This window comes from Ambystoma mexicanum, chromosome 6q (assembly GCF_040938575.1).
Source record: "Ambystoma mexicanum isolate Mex_15411 chromosome 6q, UKY_AmexF1_1, whole genome shotgun sequence".
Lineage (NCBI taxonomy): Eukaryota > Metazoa > Chordata > Amphibia > Caudata > Ambystomatidae > Ambystoma > Ambystoma mexicanum.
The window spans coordinates 1,032,125,986-1,032,152,257 of record NC_090937.1 but is presented as its reverse complement, the minus strand read 5'-3'; the positions used below and the strand labels follow the sequence as shown (position 1 = coordinate 1,032,152,257).

The 26,272-nt window shown below is 50.8% G+C and overlaps 1 protein-coding gene across 1 annotated transcript in view; it reads right to left on the bottom strand.

Moving 5' to 3' along the window:
- The window catches only part of ASAH1 (N-acylsphingosine amidohydrolase 1), a 521,915-nt gene that overhangs the window by 292,300 nt on the left and 203,343 nt on the right, over positions 1-26,272 (bottom strand). The gene's annotated exons all lie outside the window — the stretch shown is intronic.

The following is a 26,272-nucleotide window of genomic DNA, read 5'->3' as shown; positions in this document are numbered from 1 at the left end:
TACTGTATTAATAAAGTTGTTACTGCATCAAAAGGCACTTTGAAGCCCAGCACTAGCTGCTTTCCAAGGACATGCATTCCCGGGTACTATGCTGTAATTTGTGTAGGGCATCTCTGTGGTCCCAAACGCAAGAGCAATCGAGGCAGGAGTCAGCAGAACCAGGTAAGACTTCACATGCTGAGTGCTGAACATTAATCAGGGCCACTTTGCCTCCAGAGATGATCCGGTACAGGTGTGGTTGGAGCCGTGCCTCATACTCTACAGAGAGACCCGATCAATAGGTGAAGGGGCACATTTGGTGGATCTTTGGATAACACAAGGAGGCTTTTTAGAAAGACTTTCAGAAATCATGAGTTTGTAAATGTTGTTATGGCCATATAGCTCAGCCCCATACAGAACAGCATATCATACCTGGCCTAGTGTACCTCTAACATGGGAGAAAGACCACCCCCATAATTGTTTAAAAAATCTAAGTATAGTTGTGCCTTTTGGTCAATAGTTCACTGTTAAAAGGCACATGCAGATAGTCAAAGGTTTAAACTTTTGTTTTTTTATGGGGTTGGGCAGCCATGCAGTGAGTCACTTGCGCAATTTATCATGAAAAACCTATTCAAATAATATAGCAGATTTTGAAGAGCACTATGTCTTTCATAGTAAGACTGCGTTGTCTGCAAACAGTGTTCCCCGGCTCTCAACAATTTTTGGGATTCACTTTGTGGGACCCCTAACATTTTTGCTTTCTTTTTACTGGCTTCCCTTCTTTATGCTTTTGCTGCATTTTGTTGGCAGGGCCACCGAAATATTGCCAACCCCATTGCTACAGAGAAGAGACGAAATAAAGGGGTGCCAGAAAATCGACTTTGTGGTTGGCATGACAACTGGAAATGCTGTGGCATAAATCCGTCGACACAGGATTTTATTTCTTGTCCATTATGGTGATGTAATCCAACAGTGGCTTGTTTAACTAATTTACTCCGAATCAGGATGTGAGGAATTCGACCATCTGGGGTGTGCGCTCACCTGGGCTTTTTTGAAATGTTATATGAAATTGAATGATGGTAGATCAATCTCTGAAAAACGTGTGGGGCTAATCCGCACACATTTTGCTATGCTTGCCTACAGGTACAGTCCTCCCTGTTCTATTTAGTTGGGATCTGACAGGTTGAGTACATGATACATCTCAGAAGGGGGAGGGCCAAAACCTTCCTCCTGCCATGGCCAGCCTAACTATATCAAAGGCTCCATGGATCATCCCTGTCCGTTTGTTTACCTTCTGCAGATGGCAGAAATTAACATACTAATAGAGTATCCTTCAAACAGGCCCACATGGGGCCTGGCTGCAGGACTAAGGAGACAGGAATCCCCAAATACCTTCAATATACACTGTCAACCGGAAGCCAGCTCCCGCCTCTCAGTATCAAGGGCAGTGACCCGTCATGTCTGGAATTATGTGTTTACAGTAGGCAACCCCTACATGGGAAACCCATTCAGAAGGTACGAGAATGTGGTTTTCAGGAGCCAGAAAGTCTGTTCTTGCCACAGCTTCAAGGGAGAACCGCGGAACTACAGAGAGCTCAATTAACCAGAGAGACCCTTTGATCCACAACAGACAGGAAGATGGGTGGGACTTAATATTGCATGTTTTCACCACTTTACCTTTTCTGTTGGAAAGCACTCTGGTTATGACCTCATGCATACAGGAGATTGTTGGGGGCAACCAGGATTGGTTCATTAAAGTAGGTTTAGCCTACACCAATCACTGTGGCCCATTTGGCTTTAAAAGAGGGCTGAGCCCCTCTTTTGGGCCGATCATCTGAAGACATTTCAGGAGTAGCAAGAAGAACTCAGCATTGGACCCTGGCTGCCTTAAATCTTCTGCCAGTGAAGGAAGGCCAGGACCTCCAAGAGGGAAGCAAGATCCCTCCCCTAAACATCTCCCAGGGAACAGATGGAGATACGGAATCCAGAGGACCCTCCAGCAGTTCCAGAACCGGTACCCAGACAGCACACAGCATGCCTGCTACACTCTGCAGCAAGCTTCCTAGGTGGGAAGTGCCAGACAGTCTCTGAAACAAACTAAGGACAAGGCAGCTGCCTGCAACACTCTCCTCAGCTTTGGGCCACCCGCCTTAAAGGACTACACAAGCCCAGTGAAAAAGCTAGGAGTGCATCGGCAAGCATCTACCAACATCTGCCTCAAAGGACATTTTCGAGCCAGTCGAGCTGCACTGCTGACTGTTACGCCGCAGTCGCTCATGCCATCCAAAACTCCCCGATCAATGCTTCAGACACGCTAATCAGCAATGAGACTATTCCTGACCCAGAGTCGCCGTGTAGGCCAGCCTGGAACCATCCGTCCAGCTTGCAGCCATCCAGCCTCGGTCGCCGAACTGCCTGCTGCCTGATACCCACAGCTGTCTCCGGTCTTGAACTCTGTTGCAGAAGCTGCAGAGCGCCCTGAAACCGACTCTACAGTGTCGAGCACCCAGAACATCTACAAGTACAAGGTACATTGTGGTTCTGTCCGCCTGGTCCTTCTCCGAAGGCACCTAGTGACATTTTACAATAAATTTCTCCCTTTGTGTTGAAAGCAAGTATCCTTGAACTATTGCAATTAATTACTATACCGACTACCCTCCTGTCAGTATCCAGAGTGCATCCCTTTTCCTTCTTTTTAGTGTTTCTAGGGTGACAAGACAAGGAGGGGGAAACAAAGGGAGGACAAAACAACGATCTTACTAGGCCTTCTGTCATTCAGATTGCGCGAGTGCGGTTGTATATTGCAGTGTGCTAGAACATTCTGTTGTGATAATAAAGTAGATATTTTTTATAAAACCTTGACTAGACACTTCCTTTCATCATTGGGTAATAATTGTACTTTCGCTGTGTTGCAACTAACCAACAATCCACAATCTCGTGGAGATAAGCCTGCCGTTCCGTCCACGTTTCCAACATTGGAAAAGGAGGTTTACAATTTGCTTGCGTTTCCAATCTGTTCAGATCCCTCCTGGTGTACTAGAGGTGTGGGGCTAAGGAACAAGTTACTTACCTGTAACTGTTGTTCTCCAGCATGGGTCTGGCATGGATTCACATGCTCATGAATATTCCCCGTCGTCAGGCTGGGAATCCTCGGTAAAGAAAAACCAGTATCAGTTTAGTTTCTGATCTGTCTTTCGTAGTAGTAACCAATCACTAATCTCTGCGTCATACTGACCACAGCCAATGACTGCCCTCTACCTAAGCTCCGCCTCTGGCAGCCATCTTCAGATTTGGTAGCACGTGAAGTGGCAGTATGACCAAGTGAAGAGCCGCAGAGGGGTAGGCGGGAGGGTTCGCATGTGAATCCATGCCAGACCCATGCTGGAGAACAACAGTTACAGGTAAGTAACTTGTTCCTTCTCCAGCATGGGGTCTGGCATGGATTCACATGCTCATGAATAAAGAATACATAGCAGTACACACATGCACAACCACAGGAGGTGGCAAAGGCTCAACATTAAGCATTACATCAAACTCAACATTAAGCAAATCTTACCTCCTCACCAGGCTCACCTTAGGCAAACAGGTTGCGCAGCACTGTTTGGCCGACCCTGGACTCCTCCCTGGAATCCCGATCGACGCAGTAGAACTTCGTGAAGGTGTGCGTCGACCTCCACGTAGAAGCCCTGCAGATGTCCAGCAAGGGCACACCAGATAGGAACGCCGTGGTAGCTGCGATCGCTCTGGTGGAATGGGCTCTCGGACGGCCAGGCAGCGGTCGGTTTGCCAACCGATGACAGTACATGATACAGCCGGAGAGCCATCTGGAAATGGAAGCCTTCGAGAGAGCCTTCCCCTGATTGACAGGTCCAAAGTTCACAAAGAGTTGTGACGTCTTCCGAAAACACTTTGTGCGGTCCACGTAGAACTTCAGCGCTCTAGCCACATCCAGCGAGTGCAAAGTCCTTTCAGCCGGCGACGAAGGCGACGGGAAGAAAACAGGCAACACCAAGGGTTTGTTGAGGTGGAAGTCCGATGGCACCTTGGGCATGAAGGAGGGGTGCGTCCTGAGCACTACCCTCGTGTCGTGAAAAGTCAAGTACGGGGCCTTGCAGGAAAGGGCCTGGATCTCTCCCACCCGTCGTGCGGAGGTGATGGCCACAAGAAACGCGGTTTTCCACGACAAGAACCGAGTGCAGAGGCTCGAACGGAGGTCCCATGAGCTTGGTCAGCACCACGTTGAGCTCCCACGCCGGGGCCGGAGCCTTCACCGGCGGGAACGATCTGAACAGTCCCTTCATGAACTCTTTCACCAGACGATGAGACCACAAAGACATCCGCCCCGTGGTTCTGGTGTATCGGAAGATCGCAGCAAGATGAATCTTGATGGACGTGTGCGCCAGTCCAGCTTTGGCCAGCGTCAGTAGGTACGGCAGTACTTGGGGAACCGTAATCCGCAGAGGGTTAATCTTCTGTGTGTGGCACCAGACAGAGAACCTCTTCCATTTGTGTCCGTAGCATTTAAGAGTTGAGGACACCCTGGCCTTTGCAAGAACCTCTCTGCAGTCGGCCGGTATGTCGTATCCTCCAAACTCTAACGCTGCAGGAGCCAGGCCTGCAAGTTCAGCGACTTCGGGTCGTGATGGAGGATGGTGCCTCCTTCCCTGGAGAGCAGATCCGCGTCCACTTGCAGCTTGATTGACGGGGACGCTGACAAGTCCAGAAGGTACGGGAACCATATCTGCCTCGGCCACGCAGGTGCGACGAGGATCATCCTGCACCGTGACCTCTTGAGCTGGTTGATGAGCCGGATCAGCAATGGCAATTGAGGGAACGCGTATAGAAACAGGCCCTCCCAGGGGAACGAGAAAGCATAGCCCATGCTCCTCAGCTGGGGAAACCTGCTGGCGAACCTCCAGCACTTGGAGTTCGTCGCCGTCGTGAACAGATCGATCTGGGGTGTGCCCCACCGTCGGAAGAGGCGGTCCACTAGATCCTGTCGTAGTTCCCACTCGTGGCACGAGCGCAGCTCCCAGCTGAGTGAGTCGGCGATGGTGTTTCTTATCCCTGCCAGATGAAACGGCACCAGAAACATCCTTTGGGCGACGGCCCAATGCCACAGATCCTGCGCCTCCCTGGACAGGGCTGGGGACCTGGTTCCGCCCTGTTTCCTGATGTAAAACATGGTGGTGGTGTTGTCGGTGAAGATCCTCACCACCTTGCCCTTGAGGGACGGAAGGAAGGACCTGAGGGCACAAAACACTGCACGGAGCTCCAGGACGTTGATATGGAGGGACTTCTCCGTCGGGAGCCAAAGGCCTCTCGCGTGCAGATTTTCGGTGTGCGCTCCCCACCCTTCCAGGGAGGCATCCGTGGTCACTGTCTCCTGGTGGCCGGGGGTCTGGAAGTCCATGCCCGCCGTCAGATGTGCGCGGGTGCCCCACCACCGGATCGCTCGTCGGAAACTCTCGTCGAGTGTGATCCTCTCCTCGAAGCTGCCCGTCGTCTGGATCCAGCGCGCGTCCAGGAACTCCTGCAACGGGCGCATCCGGAGCCTGCACAGGGGGATGAGGTAAATGCAAGAAGACATCATTCCGAGGAGGGACTTGATGGACCTCACTCTGGCCGCGTCCGCAACCAGCATCCGCTGCACCTTGCACAGAATGGCCCTCGTCCTTTCCTCCGACGGAGAGGCCAGAAGCGACACTGTGTCGAGCTTCGCTCCCAGAAACAGTGCTTCTTGCGCGGGCACCAGGTGGGACTTGGCGTAGTTTATGGAGAATCCCAGGTCCGTGAGAAGTTGGACGGTCCTTGCCGTGTGCTCCACGGCGAGCTCCCTCGTCTTGGCTCGGATGAGCCAGTCGTCCAGGTAGGGGTAGACGTGGATTCCCTCTCGGCGCAGCTGCACCGCCACCGGTGCGAGGCACTTGGTGAACACCCTGGGTGCCGACCTTAGTCCGGAGGGAAGGGCTCTGAACTGATAGTGACGCCCTTGGACCACGAACCTGAGAAACTTTCGGTGTCCCTTTAGGATGGGAATATGGAAGTAGGCATCCTCCAAATCCAACGACGACAGGAAATCGCCCTCCTCCAGCTGACCCAGGACGTGTTGGAGGGTGACCATCCGGAACTTCTGTGCCTTGATGAATTTGTTCAGTCATCGTAGGTCCAGGATGGGACGCCATCCTCCCGTCTTCTTCTTCACGAGGAAGTATCTTGAGTAAACTCCGGAGCCCCGAAGCCTCTTTGGGACAAGATCGATGGCGCCCTTCCTGAGCATCGCCTTTACCTCCAAGGGATGTGATGTTCTTTCCTGGCCACAGGGGGGACGCGCGGGCACCTTTTTTGAAACTCGAGTGCGTGACCCTGGGCTAGGGCGTCCAGCACCCGACGGTCGGTGGAGATGGACTCCCACATGCTGACAAAGCTCGCCAGCCGGCCTCCCACCGGGGTGCTTCGGTGGAGGCCCGACCCCACGGCCGGTTCAGTCCTGCTTCGACGAGGCTTTGCCGCCTTGACCTCCTTGGCGATGACGGCAGGGTCCGCCTGACTTGCCTCGTCCCCTGTAAGCTTCCTGCGACGACGAACGGGCCGCTTGACGGTAGGTGGAAAATCCGCCGCCGGAACCTTTGGAGGCACCCTGTTTGCCTCCGCCGCTTCGAAAGGGCGGCCGCCGTTGCTGGAGAACCCCAAGAGCCCGGGCCGTCTCCGTGTCTGCTTTGTTGGCTTGAAGGGAATCGTCCACTGTTTCCCAAACAGGTTGTTTCCATCGAACGGCATGTCCAAGACTCTGGTCTGCACGTCTTGACGGAAGTCAGTAGCCTTGAGCCATCCACGCTGCCAAAGGCACACTCCGTTGCCCAACTGGCGAAATCCAGTGTCAGCGATGTCCGTCGCAATCGTAATGGCGTGGTCCGACGCCACCTCTCCTTCCTGCAAGATCTCTAGGGCATCCGCCCTCTTGACGTCCGGTAGGAAGTCCAGCAGGGGGGCCAGTTTGTACCACAGCTCCCTGTCGTAGCGGGCTACGATAGCCAAGGCGTTGGCCGCCTTAATCGTCGTTGCTGCAGACGAGATGACCCTGCGTCCCATCGTATCCAATTTCTTTCCCTCGCCGTCCGGCGGTGGAAGTCGATGTCGAGGCCGCACCCCCCCCCCCGCTTTCTTCCTGGCCGCCGCGGAGACGACGGAGTCCGGGGTCGGCTGTGCCCGGAGGCACAAGGGGGCCGCGTCCGGGACCCGGTACTTCTTCTCGTACCGATCCCTTCTAGCCGGCGTCGTGGATGGGTTCTTGAGGAGGGCGAGGCCCTCATCCCAAATATTGTCCAGTAGAGGCACGGAGAGGACTGTCTTCCTCTTGGCCTCGCGCCGTTGATAAAGGAAACCTTCCTTCTTCTCTTCCGGGAAGAGCTTGGATGCCCTGGCGATCATGGAGTGAAACGATCCAATCTCGTCGGGCGGGGAAGCCCGGGTGGGAGGTGACGACGGCAGATCCTCGTCGTAAACCTCGTCGTCCGTACCCGTCGCGGCCGTGTCAGTCCCCGTATCATCCCCACGAGTCGTGGACGGGGAGGAGGGCTGAACAGGGCGCGATGGCTGAAAAGGAGGTGGAGGATGAATCCTTCTCTTAGGGGAAGGGCTCCCAGAAGGGCCTGGCTCCGGGTCCCCCGTCGGGAGCGGTTCCTCCGCTGGTGGTAACGGCAGTTCCGACCTTATCTCCGAGCATAAGGACTGTATAGCCAACAAAATGTCCGCCGAGTTGTCTTGCGGCGCTGGTTGAGGGGAGTCCGACGGGCGGTCAGGGGCCCCATCGGCACCCTCGACGTTATCGTCGTCTCCTACGTCGGGATCCCTCCCAACGGGCTGGTCTTCTTCCACGCCAATGCCGTGGCTTAAGACCTCGATCAGCTCTTCCTCAGAGGTTGAGGCCGAATCCACGACGACCTCCTGCCCCCCCTTTTTCTTCTCCGTCGGAGGTTTCACGGGGGTCCTGTCGATGGGCATAAAAGAGGACTCCCTCCGCGGTGGCAGGGAGACTGAGCCCCGAGGTCGCCACCACTGGTGTAGCCTCCACAGGCTGAGCCAGGGCCGCCGCGACTGTCTCGATAGAGGCCTTGGCCGGATGGATTAAGGCTTTCACCACCTTAGGTGCGCTCACCGCCTTCTCCTTGGGGGGAGAGACACTGCCTCGCTCTCCCTCCGATGGGGCCTTCGAGCTCGACCGGGGCCTCTCCAGGAGCTTCGCCGGGTGCTCGGCCTTCCTCTTACCCAAACCAGAGCGTTGGCTCGTGGTTGATGGTGCCGGGGAGGATGCGCCCTGCCTGGCGCCCGTAGAGCCCGACCGTTCGGCGCTCCCGGTGCCAGCGGACTCGCGGTGCTTGGCCTTGTGTTGGACCCCCGTCGCCGGGGCGTCCTCAAAGGTCTTAGAAGACCGCTCGGATTTCTTCTTCTTCTCGCCTGACGGGCTCTTCCCTTCCAGCCAGTTGGCGAGACGTTGATGGCGGTCCTTCATGGTCTGCTCCGACATATTGCCGCAAAACGCACAGTCCTTCTCCACGTGCGTCTTGTCCTCATGTAGGCAGTAAAGACAAAAGGAGTGGTCGTCCTCCTTAAAGACATTCTGAAGCTGGCATCCAGTGCAGACCCTGAACAGCTTTCCGGGCGTCGAGCTTCCCTTCTCCTGGGCCATGTCCGAGATCGGCCTGAGAAACTTCTGGAGTCCTCCAAAAGTGTGGCTCGACGAAATCTTCACCCTTGAGGGACGTAGACGAATCCGACACGGGTCCCCGTTGATCGGATGAAGAAACGGTGGAGCTTGAGGCTCTTTTTGACCGAAAAATCGAAGTTTTTGACAAAAAACGTGAAAAAATAGCACTAACGCTCGAGAGCAATAGCACGAGGATCCCAACACTTGAACGTGCGGTAAAAATCTGAAGATGGCTGCCAGAGGCGTTGCTTAGGTAGAGGGCAGTCATTGGCTGTGGTCAGTATGACGCAGAGATCAGTGATTGGTTACTACTACGAAAGACAGATCAGAAACAAAACTGATACTGGTTTTTCTTTACCGAGGATTCCCAGCCTGACGACGGGGAATATTCATGAGCATGTGAATCCATGCCAGACCCCATGCTGGAGAATTGATGGTTTAGAAACCGATATTCATCACTGGTGCCCTGGAAGTTAATTAGTCACACAGGAGTACTGCAGCATGCCACTTGATTATGTCACTTTCAAAGCTGGGCCCATGTAATGATCTTTCTCAGCCAGAGGAAGTTGGGCTATATTTGGGCTTCTTTCCTGGCCCTGTTGGGATACATGTAGGTTTCCTTTTCTGGATACTGTTGCCATAAAAGCAATTATTTTTTGGATATTTTTGGAGATGCCGTACCACTGGCAACATACAGATGTCTTCATTATGAGGATATCTGTAGGTTGTCAGATACCAGTCAGAAGTCTGCCTTCGCTCCCCCTCTCCCCTGCTGATCTGTTCTCTCTTGGCACTGTGCACCTGGCCACCCTCTGTCTGCCGGGCTCAGGTACCTGCTCACCCCACCACACTCTCGCACTGCCTCCGGGCCACCCCCTGCACTGGGGCTTGTATCTGTACCTATACCTATATAGCCCCCCCCCTTTTTCTTCCTGCACTTATCAGACCTACCCGGTCTGCTGCCTTAAACCTAGCACTTGCAAATTACTGGCTGCACTACCACTGTTTGTTACCTTTATTATTTATTTATTGTTATTTATCTGTTTCTCCTCTGCTTTTGCACTTTCGACTTCTCCCCGTTCCATGCACTCTTCCCCTCCCCCTCTCCCATGCACTTGCGCGTTCTCAATGTCACTGGGCCTAGTAAGATCACCGTTTTGTTCGCCCCTGTTCCCCTCCCTTGCCTTGTGCTCTGAAACACTTGTGTACGAGCACGATAGAAATAAAATATCAGTACTGCACCTCTCCAATAAAAGAAGTGGTCAAGAAATCTTTAAGTTGTAGTTCATTGGAGAGGTGCAGTAACATTGACAAATGTTTTCTCCTGCTCATGGCTCGTTTCCATTTCTATTTCCCGTTAACCTGGATCATGTTTATTTTATTTTTTGGAGTGGTACATTGTCACTGACATACAGATATCCTCATAAGAAATCGCACTGCTCTCTGACCGCTTCGCGCTAGCATGCCCTGCGCAGCACAAGAGTGAGCAGTGGCTGACAGATGTGGACAGGCCGAAAGACCGGAGCCGCTGGCGAATCGGGTAAGTGTGTGTATGTGTTTGTATGTGTTTGTATGTATGTGTATGTTGAGTGAGAATGTATGTAGCGTGGTGGGGCGGGGGATAAGGTATGTGTAAGAGTGTGAGTGGTAGGGCAGAGGAGGAGTGTGTCTCATGGTAAGGAAGGGATGGGGCTGCTGATGAGCGAGTGCGTGCCTGTGTCTGATTGGAGCAAGGCTTTGGGTAGTGATTTATTTGGCGGAGAAGCAAAAGACAGTTCAGGGGGTGAAACCCCGTTTTGAGGTTTGAGGTTTGGGTGAAAGGGGGATTAACCGCCTCTCTACACCCCCCAGGCACGGAAATAGTTTAGTATTCTGAATATTGAACGCCACATCAAAACAGAGCAGGAAAAAAAATGAAATCAGTAGTTTGGGAATGTAACCTTCTTTATTCGAAAATAGAACCGGTACTGCACCAATACAATCGCAATTTTATTTCTTATGAGGGCTTTTGTATGTTGTCAGTGGTACTGCACCTCTCCAAAGAAAGTTGTCAGGACATCTGCAGGTTGTAGTGGTTCTATGTGATTTTACTGAATTAAATTACAGAGAATGATTTTACAACAAAACCTTTATAATGAAAAAATATCGAATGTTGTCTTATTTTCTGTTTGGGTGCAACCACCCCAACTCCCCGTTTCCCTATGCTTTTAAACCCATCCAACCCATGCCCCACCCATTTTAACACCTTAGCCCACCCTCATACATATATTTTGTTAAAATTCAATCTTTCGTTATTGTTTCGTTATTAAGTCATTCTCCGTTTTTTATTCGTTAAAAATCACTGGATAAAAGGTATAGTTCATTGGATAGGTGCAGTACCACTGACAACATACAGGTGTCCTTTGAAGGAATCACATCGAGATCAAAACTACAATATAGGACAATTATGACCAAAGGCTACAATTATACATACAACCAACAGATGTCAGTCTCACCCCCTAGCATTTTCCTCCCTTCCCCCTTGCGCTGCCCCTCCCTTGTGCATTCTCTTCTCAACTCCCCCTTGTGCTGTTCCTGCTTCCCTCTCTAGGGCTGCCACTCCATACCACCTTTGTGCTGTTGCTCCACCCACTTTGCCCTGCCACTCCTTCCTTCAAATGTTGTACAATACTCCTGTGTACTGCTGCTGGCTGTTAGGCAGAAACCTGTGCAGTTCCCTTGGGGACCACTGCAAAAAGTTTAGGACTACAGGTGTTAGCAGTAAACCCAATTGGTAGCAGTCTGTACCACCCAGATTTACCTGGTAGCTGTGGCTGAGCAGTCACACTTCTCTCAAGAAGAGTTAGGCAGTGTATAGAGTATACACATTAGGTACAAAAATACAGTAGCACAAGCAAACACTGACCAGAGCTTTGGTATAAAAGTATATAATTATTTATTTAAAAACACACTTGTAAAAATACACTGGCACTAATATGTCAAGCAAGTTCAAACACAGTCACTAGAAATATATACACCTCCCTAATTAATTATTTGACAAGTCTAGGTTAAGACACCACTTATTTAGCAAAACAGAGGTGAGCGCATAACCATAGATGGCACTCCAATAATGAGTTAAAAAGGGAGAGAAAAGGTAGAAATAGGAAAACACACAATACCAACACTTTTAAAGAACCACAGCAAGTCAAGAAAGGCAGGCTCTACTGTAGAGCAAAAGGTTCATAGGCCAGGCCCACTCTTGGAGAGAGCAAGGCGGAATGTGCCCAAGATCACACAGTTGAAGTACACTTTAAAAGTCTTTGCAGATAGCTCAAAAAGGAGTTAGATCAGTTCAGAAAAGTTAGTTAACAGGTCCGAGGTCACCCCAGGATATCGAGTCAAGGATTTACGGGACACCTTGGACAGTCTGTTGCAAGGGAGACCAGGCGGGACACAGTACCTGAAATGGTGAAAAAGCTCCAGCGGGGCAGTTGTTCCTGGCAGCGGGTGCAAGTCGGTGCTTCGTCCAGGGGAAGAGAAGATCTCGGCGTGGAGGAAAGCTGGAGGTCGTTGCACTGCCAGGGAAGAAACCAGCCACGGAGTTTCCTGGTTAAAAGGTACTACCCTTTTATTCGCGGTAGTGGTGAAGCGTGGCTATCCAGCCGCCGGCGTGCTTGGCACGGGCTATTCAACCAGGAGATGATCCAGGAAGGTGAAAAAAGGCAAACTGGTTAATCCCACCAGCTCAAAGGAAGAAGACTCTCCTGGAAGAAGATCTTCTCTGTCGTTGGGAAGTGGTGAGTTCGGTTCAGCAGGGCTCCACTGGTGTTGTCATCGTTGCAGGTCAGCTCAGCTTCTCCCTCTTCGGATTCTTTAGGTCCTGTGGCGACTTCGGAAGTTCCAGTCCCCAAAGCCCTGCTTTTATGCAGAAAACCCCCATTCATCAGTCCTAGCTGTCACTCAAACATGCTAAGTGGTGAGCTGGGCGGCTCACCACTGGGCCAATCACACACAAGTGCGACTTGAGTTGCCGAGGCAACTCAGTCCAGGGTGCCTATTCCCCCCTCCCACACATCCAGTAGACCCAGACAGAGTGGCACCACTTTCGGAGGCTTCTGTGCAGAAGCCCGCCAAAAGTGGAACAAAGGGCTCAACTTGGGTTGGAGTTACAGAGGCGAACACAAACGCCATTTTAAAACCGAGTCCTGGCAAAAAGACCCAGCCGGGGAATAAATATTAAATAAATAACCCAGTGGTATCTTTAACATTGCACCAAAAAAGTGGTGCGTTTAAAATGAATGGGTGGTATCCACTGCCACCAGCCAGAAACTCGACAAGGGGGGACTGGACAGTGCCCCCTTGAAAAACAGACCCAGGGTCAATCGAATTACCCCTACCAGTACTTCCACAATAGGTTTGTACTGGTTCTGTTCCCAATTTAAGACTAGTAAAGTCAATGGCGACTTTACATGCCCTGGGAGACAGTAGACGGTCCCAGGGTATGGAGTCTTTGTTTGGGGGCCACTAGGACACGCCTGTGTTACTGTACTGAGGGTGCTGTGTAACACACTTACCAAAAACACATGAAGCCCTATGGAGTAAAAGACCACATAGCCCATAAAACACTTTACAAAGTCAAAGGACATTCTCAAATCATGCCTAACAGTGGGAGGAAAAGAGTCTCACTCTTAGCAGGAGAAAAAAATTAAACCCCAAAAATCCAGCAAAGCTGCTGGGGGACTCACTAGGTTTGAGAAATTAGCCTATACAGAAAATTCTCCCTAACACTGGCCTACCTTGGATTTTTTTATTCTCCCTTGTGTTGCCATTTTGTAGATGGGGGGCCAAATCGAACTCTCCTGCCCCCCACACGATCCTCCGCACAAAGGCAGAGAAATGACAGGTGTGCCTCACTTCTAGGACCATCGCCACAAACTTCGATGTATTTTAGGTGTGAGAAGCACTTCACTCAACCAACCGTTCAGACCATACGGAATCGATGACTTGGACGATATGGAAATGACTTCAGTCGAGCAAGTTGACCGACTGCAAAGCCAGAAATCAATGACATCACTGAAATCACGACTTAGCCGCATTATACATGAAGTACATATTCATCCATTCATGAAGTTATATGAACATGCACTAGTTTATTGCATATAGGCACGAAGCACATGCTTAGGACTCATGTAGGTAAGAGGACAGATACATGTACACATCAATGTGTTCATATCTTTTGCCAAAGCTGAAACCGCAAGATGCAAAGAGTTCATATATTTAGCTTGCACATGCTTGACTGCTATTAACATGGAGAAGCCAAAGGGAATGATATAGAAGCTATAGGTCTCTAAAATGGATGGCAAAGGAGAGCCAGGTTTCGAGCACATGGAAGAGCTGACACAATCGCTGCAGCCAGAGGAGAGCAGAAACCAGGCACTCAGCCAAGGTCAAGTGGAGACGGAAAGGTTCAGTTACCAAGACAATAAGCTACCTGCAGAGGTTCAGGCTAAAATCCGCATAATTACATGTGAGAGGGTTTCATTTCGTGGTCTCAGCACACGTGACACAGCTGAGCAGGACAATGCCCCTTCAAACAAGGTAGACGAGGAGAGCTGTTCCCATCGAACCAAGGGAGAAGAGCTACAAGTGTTGAATCTGGGTGTTCACCTGAATGTACTCTCACAGGCTTAGGTGATCCCATAATGGCAAAAGTAGGGAACGCTTCGCACCTTCACGTTCATTCCCATTTTCTTGAAAAGGTACACTCAGCCTGGCAAATGTCCAGGGTTCCAGGGAAGAGAGGACATGCTCTGACCAATTCAGATTCACCTTTCACATGGGGATAATTTGTTGGCAAGGGCCGCTGGTCTCTCTGTGACCCTGCAACATTGTAGAGTAATACTAGTAGGAGCAGTTTTAGGAGGGGCTCCTAGACATGGCTATCCAACCGTAGGACTAACATATATATTCTCTATATGTAACCTGCTCAAACTGACCAATGTAAGGTTGTTTGGGTTGGACACTGAATTTGTGATGTCACACCAGGATAAAACCGAGTGACACGTTTAGAAGACGAGAGCTCAGGAGAATATCTGTTTTTCTGGTGTGATCCCCGTCATTTTTGTTTGGCTAATAAAAGACAGCAAACGTTGCCCCATGGCTCAGTCTCCCGTTCTTGTGGCTGGAGTCGCTGATGGGCCAGAGAGTTCTCTGCTAATAATTGGGGCGACTGCTAGAGAATCCCAGCCATGCTGTGCCATTTATTTCACCCCTCCCTAGTGCTTCCCTGACCCCCTGGCATTGGCCTAATTCCCTCCCATGCCGTCTATCGTCCTCCCTGTGCGGTCATTCCTCATTCCTTCCCTCCATGCTAAATGTATAATGCAAAACACAACTACAAATGGCAAAACAATTGTTTTTTTCCAATGCTGGTTTTCCTTTACTTTGTGGCCTCGCCTGGCACTGCAGCCCCTTTTGTGATATGCTACCCTAGTAGCCCATATGGCTTCTAGAGCAGGGGCTACCCTAGCATCCTCCTGGCCATTTTGTTTCCGACCATCCCTTTGTCTGTGGGGACCATGAGGTACGCCTCAAATGGCTGTTGTGCTGGCATGGTCTTATCAGAACCCAGCCCTACGCTGTCTCTCCACACTGTGCTGCTAACCTATAATACATTCACTCCTGCGCCTCATAATGCTCCTCCTACTCACCTTTCCCTACGCTTTCTTCAATCACACTACAACTTACTCCTTTCCTATCCCTATCCCTATCCTAAAACGAACAACTCAAAACTCCCACTACTCCATTTCTCTTCCACCTCCTTCCAACAAGCAGAGCCGGCGAGCTAACCATACCTTCTCCAACACCTACCCACCTCGCCTCTCTTCCTCCGAGACTTCTCTACTTGTCCTTACCTCATCAACTGAACATTGTACTCTTGATTGCTCAGTCTGAATGCAACAAAACGTCCTTTATCACGGACTACTTTCACTCCAGCTCTCCTCCCCTAGACCTTCTTGCCATTACTGAAACCTGGATTTCTCCATCTGACACTGCCACTGGCAGCCCTACACGACTCCAAACTATCCTTTGCTCGTTCCCCTCGACTGACTGACTGGGGTAGAGGCATCGGACACCTTCTCTCTTCCATCCTCAATGCCTCACAAATCTCCAATGCTACGTCCTCTCCTATCTCTTTTGAATTCACCATCTATACTATTGCTCTGCCTCACTCAGTTCACATAATTTCCATCTATCGGCCTCCTGGTCCCACTGGACCATTCTTGAATGATCTTGGACAACTCATTAATTCTCTTTCCACTAAACAATACCTCTTTCTCTTAGGGGGCATGAATCTTCCCTCTCCAACCACTTCTCAGAAATCTGAACTTCAGTCTTTTCTTAGTGACCACACTCTCCATGCTCTCCACTCTATCAATAACCTACCTACCCACCCACACAGTGTTTAACTCTTTGGAGCTCTTATTCATCTCCACTTCTCTCTCAGACGCGCACGATCCATATCTGATCACTCAATTGTTTACACCTACATCTCGTTTCCACCCTCTGACCTTTGCTCACCACTTGCTTCATCTATTACTAAAAGGAAATGTAAACCTGACATTCCCCCCTTTCTCTCCAACCTACAGTTCTCAATAACACTGCCTTCTCAAGCTTCCAATCCCAACTAGATGACTCCTTCTCCTCTCACTTCCCACTGCTTACTTTCACACCCAAGTCTCAGCATCCTCAACCATGGGTCACCCCATTCATATGGTCTCTCCGCACAGACGTGCGCCGGCTGCTGCACAAATGGAGGCGCACCTACTTACATGAGGACCTGAAACTCTACCTCTCTGCCCTGAACTCTCTCAAGTCCACTCTTGATGGAGCTAAAAGGGAATTCTACCCAACACTCATTGGCTCTCACGCTAACCATCCTCGCTGGCTACAGGGCACCATAAACTCACTCCTCATTCCTCCCAAGTCTAGGACTATCAACTTAACTCTCACAGCTAATGACCTAGCTGAATACTTCACTGCAAACATTTCCAAAATTAGAGACTCTCCTGACCTTCCTCACACTTCATCCTCCTACATTTTACACTCCATCTACTCTACCATTATCCTCTGCCTCCATCTCCCACTTAAGTCATACTAATACGGACTAAGTGCCATCTCTATTGAGGAAGGCTAACCCCTCTTGTGCCACATCAGACCCTACTGGTCCTCTGCAGGTCAAGCCTATTGCCCCTAAAGTGGACTCTCACCTCACTGAACTCTTCAACCTGTCTTTCGACTCTGCCTGCTTTCCCTCTGTTTTCAAAACAGCCACCGTCATCCCTCTCCTAAAAAAGCAAGGGGCTGACCCAAACCTACTGGCTAACTTTCACCCTGTGTCTCTCCTTCTGCACTACTCTAAAGTGCTCGAAAGCGAAAGGGTTGTGTTCAACCATCCTACCAATTTCTTAGACATCCACAACCTTCGAGACCACTACAAGCAGGTTTCTACTCCTGTCATTCCACGGAAACTGCTCTCATTAATGTGTCCAACTGCATTGCCTCTGCTAAGCACTCAAACCTAGCCTCCATCCTAATTCTCCTTGACCTTCTGCTACCTTTGACACTGTCGATCACTTTGATCTCCTTAATACTCTTTCTTTTTGAGATTTGCAATCAAGCCCTTGCCTGGATTGAATCCTACCTTGCACCTCGCTAATTCTCTGTCTCCTGGAGCAACAGCATCCGTCAACTCACTCCTCTAACTGTTGGTGTTCAACAAGGCCCCGTCTTGGGTCCGCGCCTCTTTACATTCTACACTTCGGCACTTATCTCCTACTTGGGGTTCTTGTACCAACTCTTCACGGACAACACCCAAATCATCTTCAATACTCCTCTATTCTCTCTATTAAAATATCCAACTGTCTCTCTGCCATTAAATAGTGGATGGCTTTGCACTCCCTGATGTTAAACTCTACCAAAACAGAGGAACTCTTCTTCCCTGCCAAAAACTCCCTCTCATCTCTTCCTCTGCCTATCAAGTTCCCACCTGACACTCTCCCCTACTCTTCTTCAGATAGAAACCTCAGCATCATCTAGGACTCTTCTCACACCTTTTCTACTTTCATCTCCAAAACTGGAACAGCAGCTCGTCTCAACCTCCTAAATATTAGGAAAATCAGGTGCCTCCTTTCTTTGAACAGCTCTTAAGCACTCTTGTCTCAACTGGACTACTGTGTCAGCATCCCCTTTGGTCTCCCCAACTATTCTTTCTGTCTTCTCAACAAGATCATTAACTTCGCTACGAGGACTCTTTGAACGCCCTCGCTTCACACCTACTTCTGCGTAACGTCACCAGGCTGGATGGCTGATGATGCAAAATAGGGCCAGATATAAATTTCTCCTGGTTCACAAATCTATCCATGGTAAAGCACCACTGTATCTATCCACCTCTATCCAACTCCATAATACTTCATGTAATCTCTGCTTTGCCTCGACTACCCCTTGTGGCTTCTCGCCCTCCCTGTGCTTCCTCTCGCTCCGCTCTCTCTTCTTGCTCCACTTGCATGGAATTCCCTTCCCCAGGACATCCAAGAAACAGTCCACACAGATTTGTTCAAAACCAAACTAAACGCCTACCTCCTTCTCTCCAAGTTACCCTCTTAACTTACCTCACATCTGCCCGCTAAGTAACATGTTTCCCTCGCATCTAACCTGCCTCTGTCTCACTTCCTCTGCCTCCATTCTAGCACTTCACCCATCATGGTCACATCCCGAGCACAGCTGGCCATACTGCCTACCTGCACTTAATGTCCAGTGTTGGTTGTCTAATGTATGCATGTTCCATTTACTCCCCTACACAACCTGGTCAGAATGTCCCTCAAACTCACCCCATTGTAAGAAGCTCACTGCTTTTTGTCAAATCTGATTTCTTATCGATTGAGCATGGTTTCTCCTGTATGTATATCAATAAATAAAGTGGGTTAGGCTCGTCTTCTGCCCCAGACAGATGGTTTTTAGGGTCAGCCCGCTAGGCTAGCCATCATAACCTGTGTGTGTCTAGCTGGCATGTGATTAGATGGCTGTTTTAGACTAGGCCCAGAATAATGTTTTTTTTTTCTAGGGGAGATCGGGTGCATTCTTCAGATTAATAACTGAATTGGTGGTGGGTTGCCACAAAGGTGGGCTGCTGCATCTGAGAATCTGATTTGGCCATATTCGCTGGACCTTTGCTCCTTTGTCATATACCCCAGTTTCTTGAAAGGCTGCTGGATCGATTTTTGGGATCTTACTCACCCCCGTCCTCTTTTGCAGACTGTCATCTTTGGACCGTTTAAGGGCAGCTGCTGTGCTGCCTCTGAGAAATCCACCAGGACAAGCACCTTGAGGTGGGGAGTCTTCATGTCCTGAATGAGTTGTGGGCCACCAATACTCTCCTTCAGCCCTGATATGGACACAGTGGGACCTGCCTAGAATCATGCTCTTTTTGCAGCCAGCTAGTACTCTGCCATGCCTCTGCTCAATGTTTCAGGACCAATGGAGGGGAAAGATCATAGGTGCCAACTTCATACATTTATTGGTAGGGCTTTGGCAGAGACATAAAATCACCAAAATATTTGAGTGCTGGGATACCTCATGTGTAACAATGCAGGCTTTATACACAGATGCAACCACACCTTCAAACCTAAACCTCCTGGCCAGGACCACATCCCACGGTGCCCCATCATTTGGTCTGTCCCCAGATCTCACCAACGGTTCCCACTTCCTTACTGTTGCCGTCTCCCATATCTCCTTATCTAAGGATGAAGGGTTCGCTCTCACCCACAGCTTCCATTTCACTGGTGGTCGCGTTTCTTTTTCACATACAAATCCCACGTCTCACAAGCTTGTCACTGTCAGGTTGCCCACATAGTTGTGTGGGCGGACCCCTGTTGGGTCCCACAGGACATGACGTCCCGGACGTGACGTCGGGGGTAGGGGAGGGAAGAGGGCAGGTTCGGCAGTTCCGCCGATGTAGGGAATAAAGAAAGTTGCATGATACCCGGCTCCCGCGTATCCTTCCTGCGCAAGCAGGGCCTTCTACTAGGGGACGCTTCAGGTCGAAGCGGCGCCCCAACACTGGCGACGAGCAGGCACGGATCCCCGCTGGCACCGTGCCGAGGTCTGCGGCCGAGCAGTTCAGCGCATCGGCGCACCTCAGGCACGACGGCCGACTTCACACGGCCCCGCCTCCCGCATGACATAGGCCTGGAGTTCGGCCTACGGGAGCACCAGAATCACGGGAGCACCGTGTGCGCGCGGCCCCGCCTCCCGCGTGACAAAGCCCACAAGATTCACAAGGGCGCCCACGGCACACGGGCGCTCCGGAATCACGGGAGCACCGGGTGCGCGCGGCCCCGCCTCCCGCGTGATACGGACCTGTTCTCCACACGCGGGTGCGCATGCGAAGGCGTGCCGGCGCGCCCAGTCTGCAGCAGGGAGTGGAGCAAGAGCAAGTCCATACAACCCCTCCCACGCACGAAGTGAAGCCGCGCAGGCCGCGCGGGCCAAGTAATAAGGCTGCGCCGCAAGGAAGCGGTGAAGTGGGGAGATATAAGACACCTCACACAGCAGAAAGGCTACTGCCCAAGCACAGCCCAGGCGCCACAGCATATCGCCACACGAACTCTTCACTGCTACGCAGTCATGTCGGACACGGCGACCACGCCAGCGTCCTCCTCAGGCGGGGTAGGACCGCCGTCTGGAAACGCTGACACAGCACAGGACAACAACCAGCATGCACACCAGGAAGGAGCAGCCCAAGTCATGCACATGCCCAACCCATTTGAAATCAGAGATACATCCAATCTGGGGCCCAGATGGAACATATGGCTACGGGACTTCAAGTTCTACACAGGTGCCATTAGATTGACGGACGACACGAGGCTGAAAAATACACTGTTCATGGCAGTGGGACCAGCGGTAAGAGACATTGCGGGGGAGTTGCTGAACGTAGAAACAGTCACATACGGGGAGCTACACGCCAAGCTGTCCGAATACTTCGCACCACATACAAACGTGGATTATGAGCGCCACATGTTCCACACAACAAGACAGGATAAAGGGGAATCCATAGACAGTTTTGTGATGCGACTACGCATCAAACTGAAACATTGTGAATTCCATAGGTACTCCAATGAAGAGGCGCTCAGGTCCCAAGTAATAGCTGGATGCCTCTCACAGCCTTTTCGCAAACAACTTCTACAGAAACAACGATCGCTAGAAGAAATCCTGGCGCTGGCTCGCATGGAAGCAGCGGTGGACTCGCAATTGGACAGCCTCGGAAAAGTGTCCATACACCAACCCAGTGACAACACTGAAGCGATCAATAAGCTGTATACCCACCCAAGTCAAGCCAACAAACACCCCGATGCCACATGTTTTAAATGTGGCTATGAACACCCACACACAGGAATATGCCCGGCTGTAGGGCAAAAGTGTGCCGCATGCGGGGGAATGGACCACTACAGGGCCATGTGTAAGAACGCCCCAACCCACTCAACTTCCAAACATCGCTACTAAGAGAGGCGCCGACCCACCCCACAGAGCCCGCCCAGAGCGGTAGTAGACAGCGAAAGACGGCGCGCCAGGAAAGAAGAAGGCGACCGCAGAAGTCGATATACACGCGAAGATAAACGGTCGTCAGAGGACACGAGAAGATCACACAGGCGGCGTTTTGTAAGATACGTGGAGACCAGATCCCCCACCAGTACAGACACCCTTTCATCAGAGGGGGATCAGAGAAGGAAAGGTTACGTATGGGCCCTACAGGACAACACGGCGGCCACCCAACACAGCCCCACTTTGACACTCCAGGTAAATGACACCCCACTGAAGTTTTACGTGGACACCGGAGCGACGGTTAACATTATCAGTGAAAGCGCATATCAGTCCTTGGCCACCCAGCCAAAGATCAGAAAGGCCACGGTTGACATATACCCCTATGGATCCACGACACCCCTGCCATGCAAAGGCATGATCACAGCCAGATGCACACACAAAGGACACTCGGCGAAGATCCTGCTGTACATTTTAGACACAGAAGCCAACAGCGGGTGTATACTGAGCTTCCGGACAGCAGTGGACATGGGACTGGTACACATCCTATACCAGTTGATGGCCCACAAGTACTTCACAAAACCGGACTCAATCGAACAATCGTTCCCAAAACTCTTCACCGGCCTAGGCAAGCTGTGAAACCGGAAAGTGCACCTCCACATCAACCCTCAGGTCAAACCGGTGGCCCAACACTATCGAGGCATCCCGTTTAACATCCAGAGACAAGTGGAAGAGGAGCTGGACAAGCTCATCAAAACGAATGTTATAGAACCCGTAGCAGGCCCGACGCCGTGGGTATCGCCCATCGTCCCCGTCCCAAAGAAGTCACCAGAAGGATCCATATGGCTATGCGTCGATATGCGCAGAGCCAACACAGCCATCGAAAGGGAGCGGCATCAAGCGCCAAGGATCACGGACATGATTCACCTCCTTCACGGGGCGAGGATCTTCTCCAAGTTAGACCTCACAAAAGGTTACCACCAAATTGAAATAGCGCCGGAATCCCGTTACATCACCACATTTGTCACTCATCTCGGCCTGTTTCAATACAAAAGACTCAGTTTTGGCATATCCTCGGCAGCTTTCAGGAGGAGATTCACAAAGTCATCAGGCACGTCCCTAACTGAACTATTCGGACGACGTCCTAGTCTACGGCAAGTCACAGGAAGAACATGACCTAGCACTACACAGGGTATGCCAAGCGCTGGACGACGCAGGGCTCACCTTAAACAAGTCCAAGTGCGAGTTCTCTAAAGGATTGCTGAGGTTTTTCGGGCACATCTTCTCAGATAAAGGCATGAGACCCGACCCGGAGAAAGTGGAGGCCCTCAACTCAGCCACGCCCCCCGTAAACACCACCGACCTCCGGTCGTTTCTAGGACTGGCCAGCTACTGCTCCAGATACCTGAAAGACTACGCCACAGTCAGCAATCCCCTGCGCCTACTCGCCAGGAAGGACACGCCATTCACGTGGTCGAAGGAGTGTCAAGCAGCGTTCGAAGCGATACGAAAGGCCATCGCACAGTCAGAAGACATGGCATATTTTGATGCCAGTCGTGACACCGAGCTGATAGTGGACGCCAGCCCGGTGGGACTAGGTGCCATATTGACCCAGAAAGATCCTAAGGAGCCACACATCACGCACGTGGTAGCGTACGCCAGCAGGAGCCTGACGACCACAGAACAGGCATACTCTCAGGCCGAAAAAGAGAGCCTCGCGGTCGTCTGGGCTTGCAAATACTTTCATCTCTTCCTGTTTGGAAAAGAGTTCACCATCATCACGGACCACCAGGCACTACTCACCATATACGGCAGGCCGAAGGCCAGGATGCCACCGAGAATTGCCAGATGGGGCCTCCGCTTACAGGATTACAGGTTCATCATACAGCACCGGCCAGGAAAGGAAGAAAACCCAGCGGACTATCTCTCCCGGCATCCCATGCCCACGACGCGGTCTCAACCGTCCATAGCGGACGCATACATAAATTACATCATACACCACCTACAACCACTCCCCGTAGGGTGGCTGGAGCTATCAATCCAATCAGAAGCAGACCCAGCGCTGAGAATCGCCCGACACTGCCTACAGATGGACAAGACGGCCCTCATGAAACATCAAGCCAGAGGGGAATCGGACACCACGAGGGAAGACATCAAGTGGCTGGATCAAGTCCGCGACGAGTTGACCGTGGTAGAGGATAACGTCATACTAAAAGGTTGCAAGGTCATCGTCCCGAGAACGCTCCGGGAGAGGATAGCACACCTAGCGCTTGAAGGACACAGGGGCGTAGTCGCCACAAAGCGCCTCCTTCGCCAGAAAGTCTGGTTCCCTCAACTCGATCGCCTGGTGGAAACCATAGTGGGCAACTGCCACGTTTGTGCGCAAGTGGCGCCCCCACCACACCCAAACCCATTACAATCCTCACCGCTACCAAACAAAGTGTGGGAAGAGCTAGCAATAGACCTATTCGGACCACTGAACAACGGGACACATGTGGTCGTACTCATGGACGAACATTCAAGATACCCGGATGCCCAAATAGTAGAGAGCAGTGCCACAGCATGTGTCATTCCAGTTATCGACAGGATGCTCTCTGCCTATGGCATCCCCAAGATCATAAAGTCCGACAATGGTCCCACATTCATAAGTCAAGACTTTCAGCAATTTGCAAAATACATGGGGTTTCAACATCGACGCATAACCCCCCGATGGCCACAGGCCAATGGTACGGTCGAGAGATTCATGGCCAACATAAAGAGGACCCTCCAAATAGCCCATGTGCAAAACAAGCCATTCGAACAGGCCGTCAATTAATTACTACGAGAATACAGGCACACCCCCCACAGCACGACGGGAGTATGCCCCGCAGACCTGATGTTCCGAAGACCGGTCACCACGCGACTACCTGAAGACCCGAGACCACAAGATCCAACACCGCTTGAACAAGAAGCGCAAGCAAATGACACCGCGAGGAAAGCGAAGACAAAAGAGATCACAGACAGGAAAAGAAGGGCTCGGGAGAACATAATGCAACCAGGAGACGAAGTATGGCTCAGGCAACCCAAGAATCGGAAAGAGGAAGCCACCTTCGCACCCACGCCCCTGGTCGTGACACACAAGAAGGGCTCCATGGTCACAGCACAAAGAGACGACCGCTCAACGATAACCAGGAACAGCTCGCACTTCAAACGAGTCAGACTGACTCCAGCAGGCCAATGGACCTGGGACAGAGATAGCGATGAGGACAGACCACGCGAAGAAGCGTACCAAGGAGACGGGGAAGAGTCAGAAGGCGAGGCTCCCCTCTCCACACTCGCCAGGGACGAACCGACCCGAGCAAGACAACCCAGCCGCAGAGAAGTCGTATGAAGCCGATGCGACTCATCGAGGAGATAGGGTAAGAAGGGAGCCCCTCAACTAACATGTTAAAAAGGGGGGAGATGTCAGGTTGCCCACATCGTTGTGTGAGCGGACCCCTGTTGGGTCCCACAGGACATGACGTCCTGGATGTGACGTCAGGGGTAGGGGAGGGACGAGGGCAGGTTCGGCAGTTCCGCCGATGAAGGGAATAAAGAAAGTTGCATGATACCCGGCTCCCGCTTATCCTTCCTGCGCAAGCAGGGCCTTCTACTAGGGGACGCTTCAGGTCGGAGCGGCGCCCCAACAGTCACCGCCAGTGTTTTACCAGTGTCACCTCACCCTTAACACCCAGAGCATTTGCCCCAGGCTGCGAAAAAATGCCTGCTCCTTTGGGCCATACTGGGTGATAAAAGGCTGTGTTAAAGGCTCTTGCGTCACTCAGGCCTATTAACTTAGGCTCTGGGCCATTACCAAAAATATAACATTACAATATAAATGAAAGCTTGTAATCAAAGAACTTGAAAAAGTGATATGCAGACACAGAAAAGTATACCATGTTTCAAAAATGAATTCACTTTTATTATTTCATGTATAGTTTCATTTGCAAATTTGCATTGTCCTACATTTTGGAGCTGCAAAAACATTTATTGCCGTTGCATTTTCTATACTTTTTCTCTCAATTGAAAGTATAACTAGAGCCAATAATCTCCTAATTTAGTGAACGGGGTAAACGTAACAGAGTAAACATATTAACTCTAAACGCGGTCATGGGTGAATAATTCTTACACTATACCTCAGCAAACTATTATTCATGTACCATGCAACCGCCGGTGAAGTTTGCATCTCCGTTTAACACTTTAATGCATGCGCCCTGTACTCCATGCTCCTTAATCGACACCCGGCCCTACCGGCGTTGAATCGACCACAGAGCCTAAAGCTGCTCTTCTACAGTTGAAGTCAGCCCACGTAACTCGGCAAACTGTGCACCCTCCTGTGAGCTTCCCTTTAACTGCTTGGACTCTCAGGGTCTGGTGTAGTGTTCTCCTCGGCACGTAACCCTGCTTCCGTGTCACCACTTTACGTGAGGTAACTTGCGGGCAATTGAATTACCAGAGACCGTGGCTCCTTCATGGCTTTCCGGCCTAGACGCTGCTGACACTGTTTAGTTTATTTTTTTTATTTTATTTAATTGTTTGACAATTTTTACAGAAGAAAAAGGAATCCTTCACCTGTCCTATGTTTTGGATTTTAGTCCATTATCCACCTTTCTTAAAAAAGGAAAGGGAAGAAGGAGGAAAAAGCAAGGAAGATGCCAGGAGAGGAGGGGAGAAAAACAAGAAAAGCAATCAGTCCCTTTTTGACTTCTCTCCAGTCATTAACCGTGTCCACCATGTTTCCTCTTCGTTTGAAATTGAGGACTTGTAATCCTGTACAAGTTAAGAGTAGGTGGTGAATTGTTTCCACTTGATCTTCTAGTTTACAAAAACGGCATTTGTTAGTGCGAGATTGGCCTCTTCTCACCTTTCGCTTGTTTGTTTTCATGAGGTTCAGGAGGATTCTCAGGAAGGTACGGCAGAGTGTTTTATTTGGGAATTTGCTCAAGTATCCTCTGACTTCATTTACTTTCATTGGACAAGTTGGAAATCTTC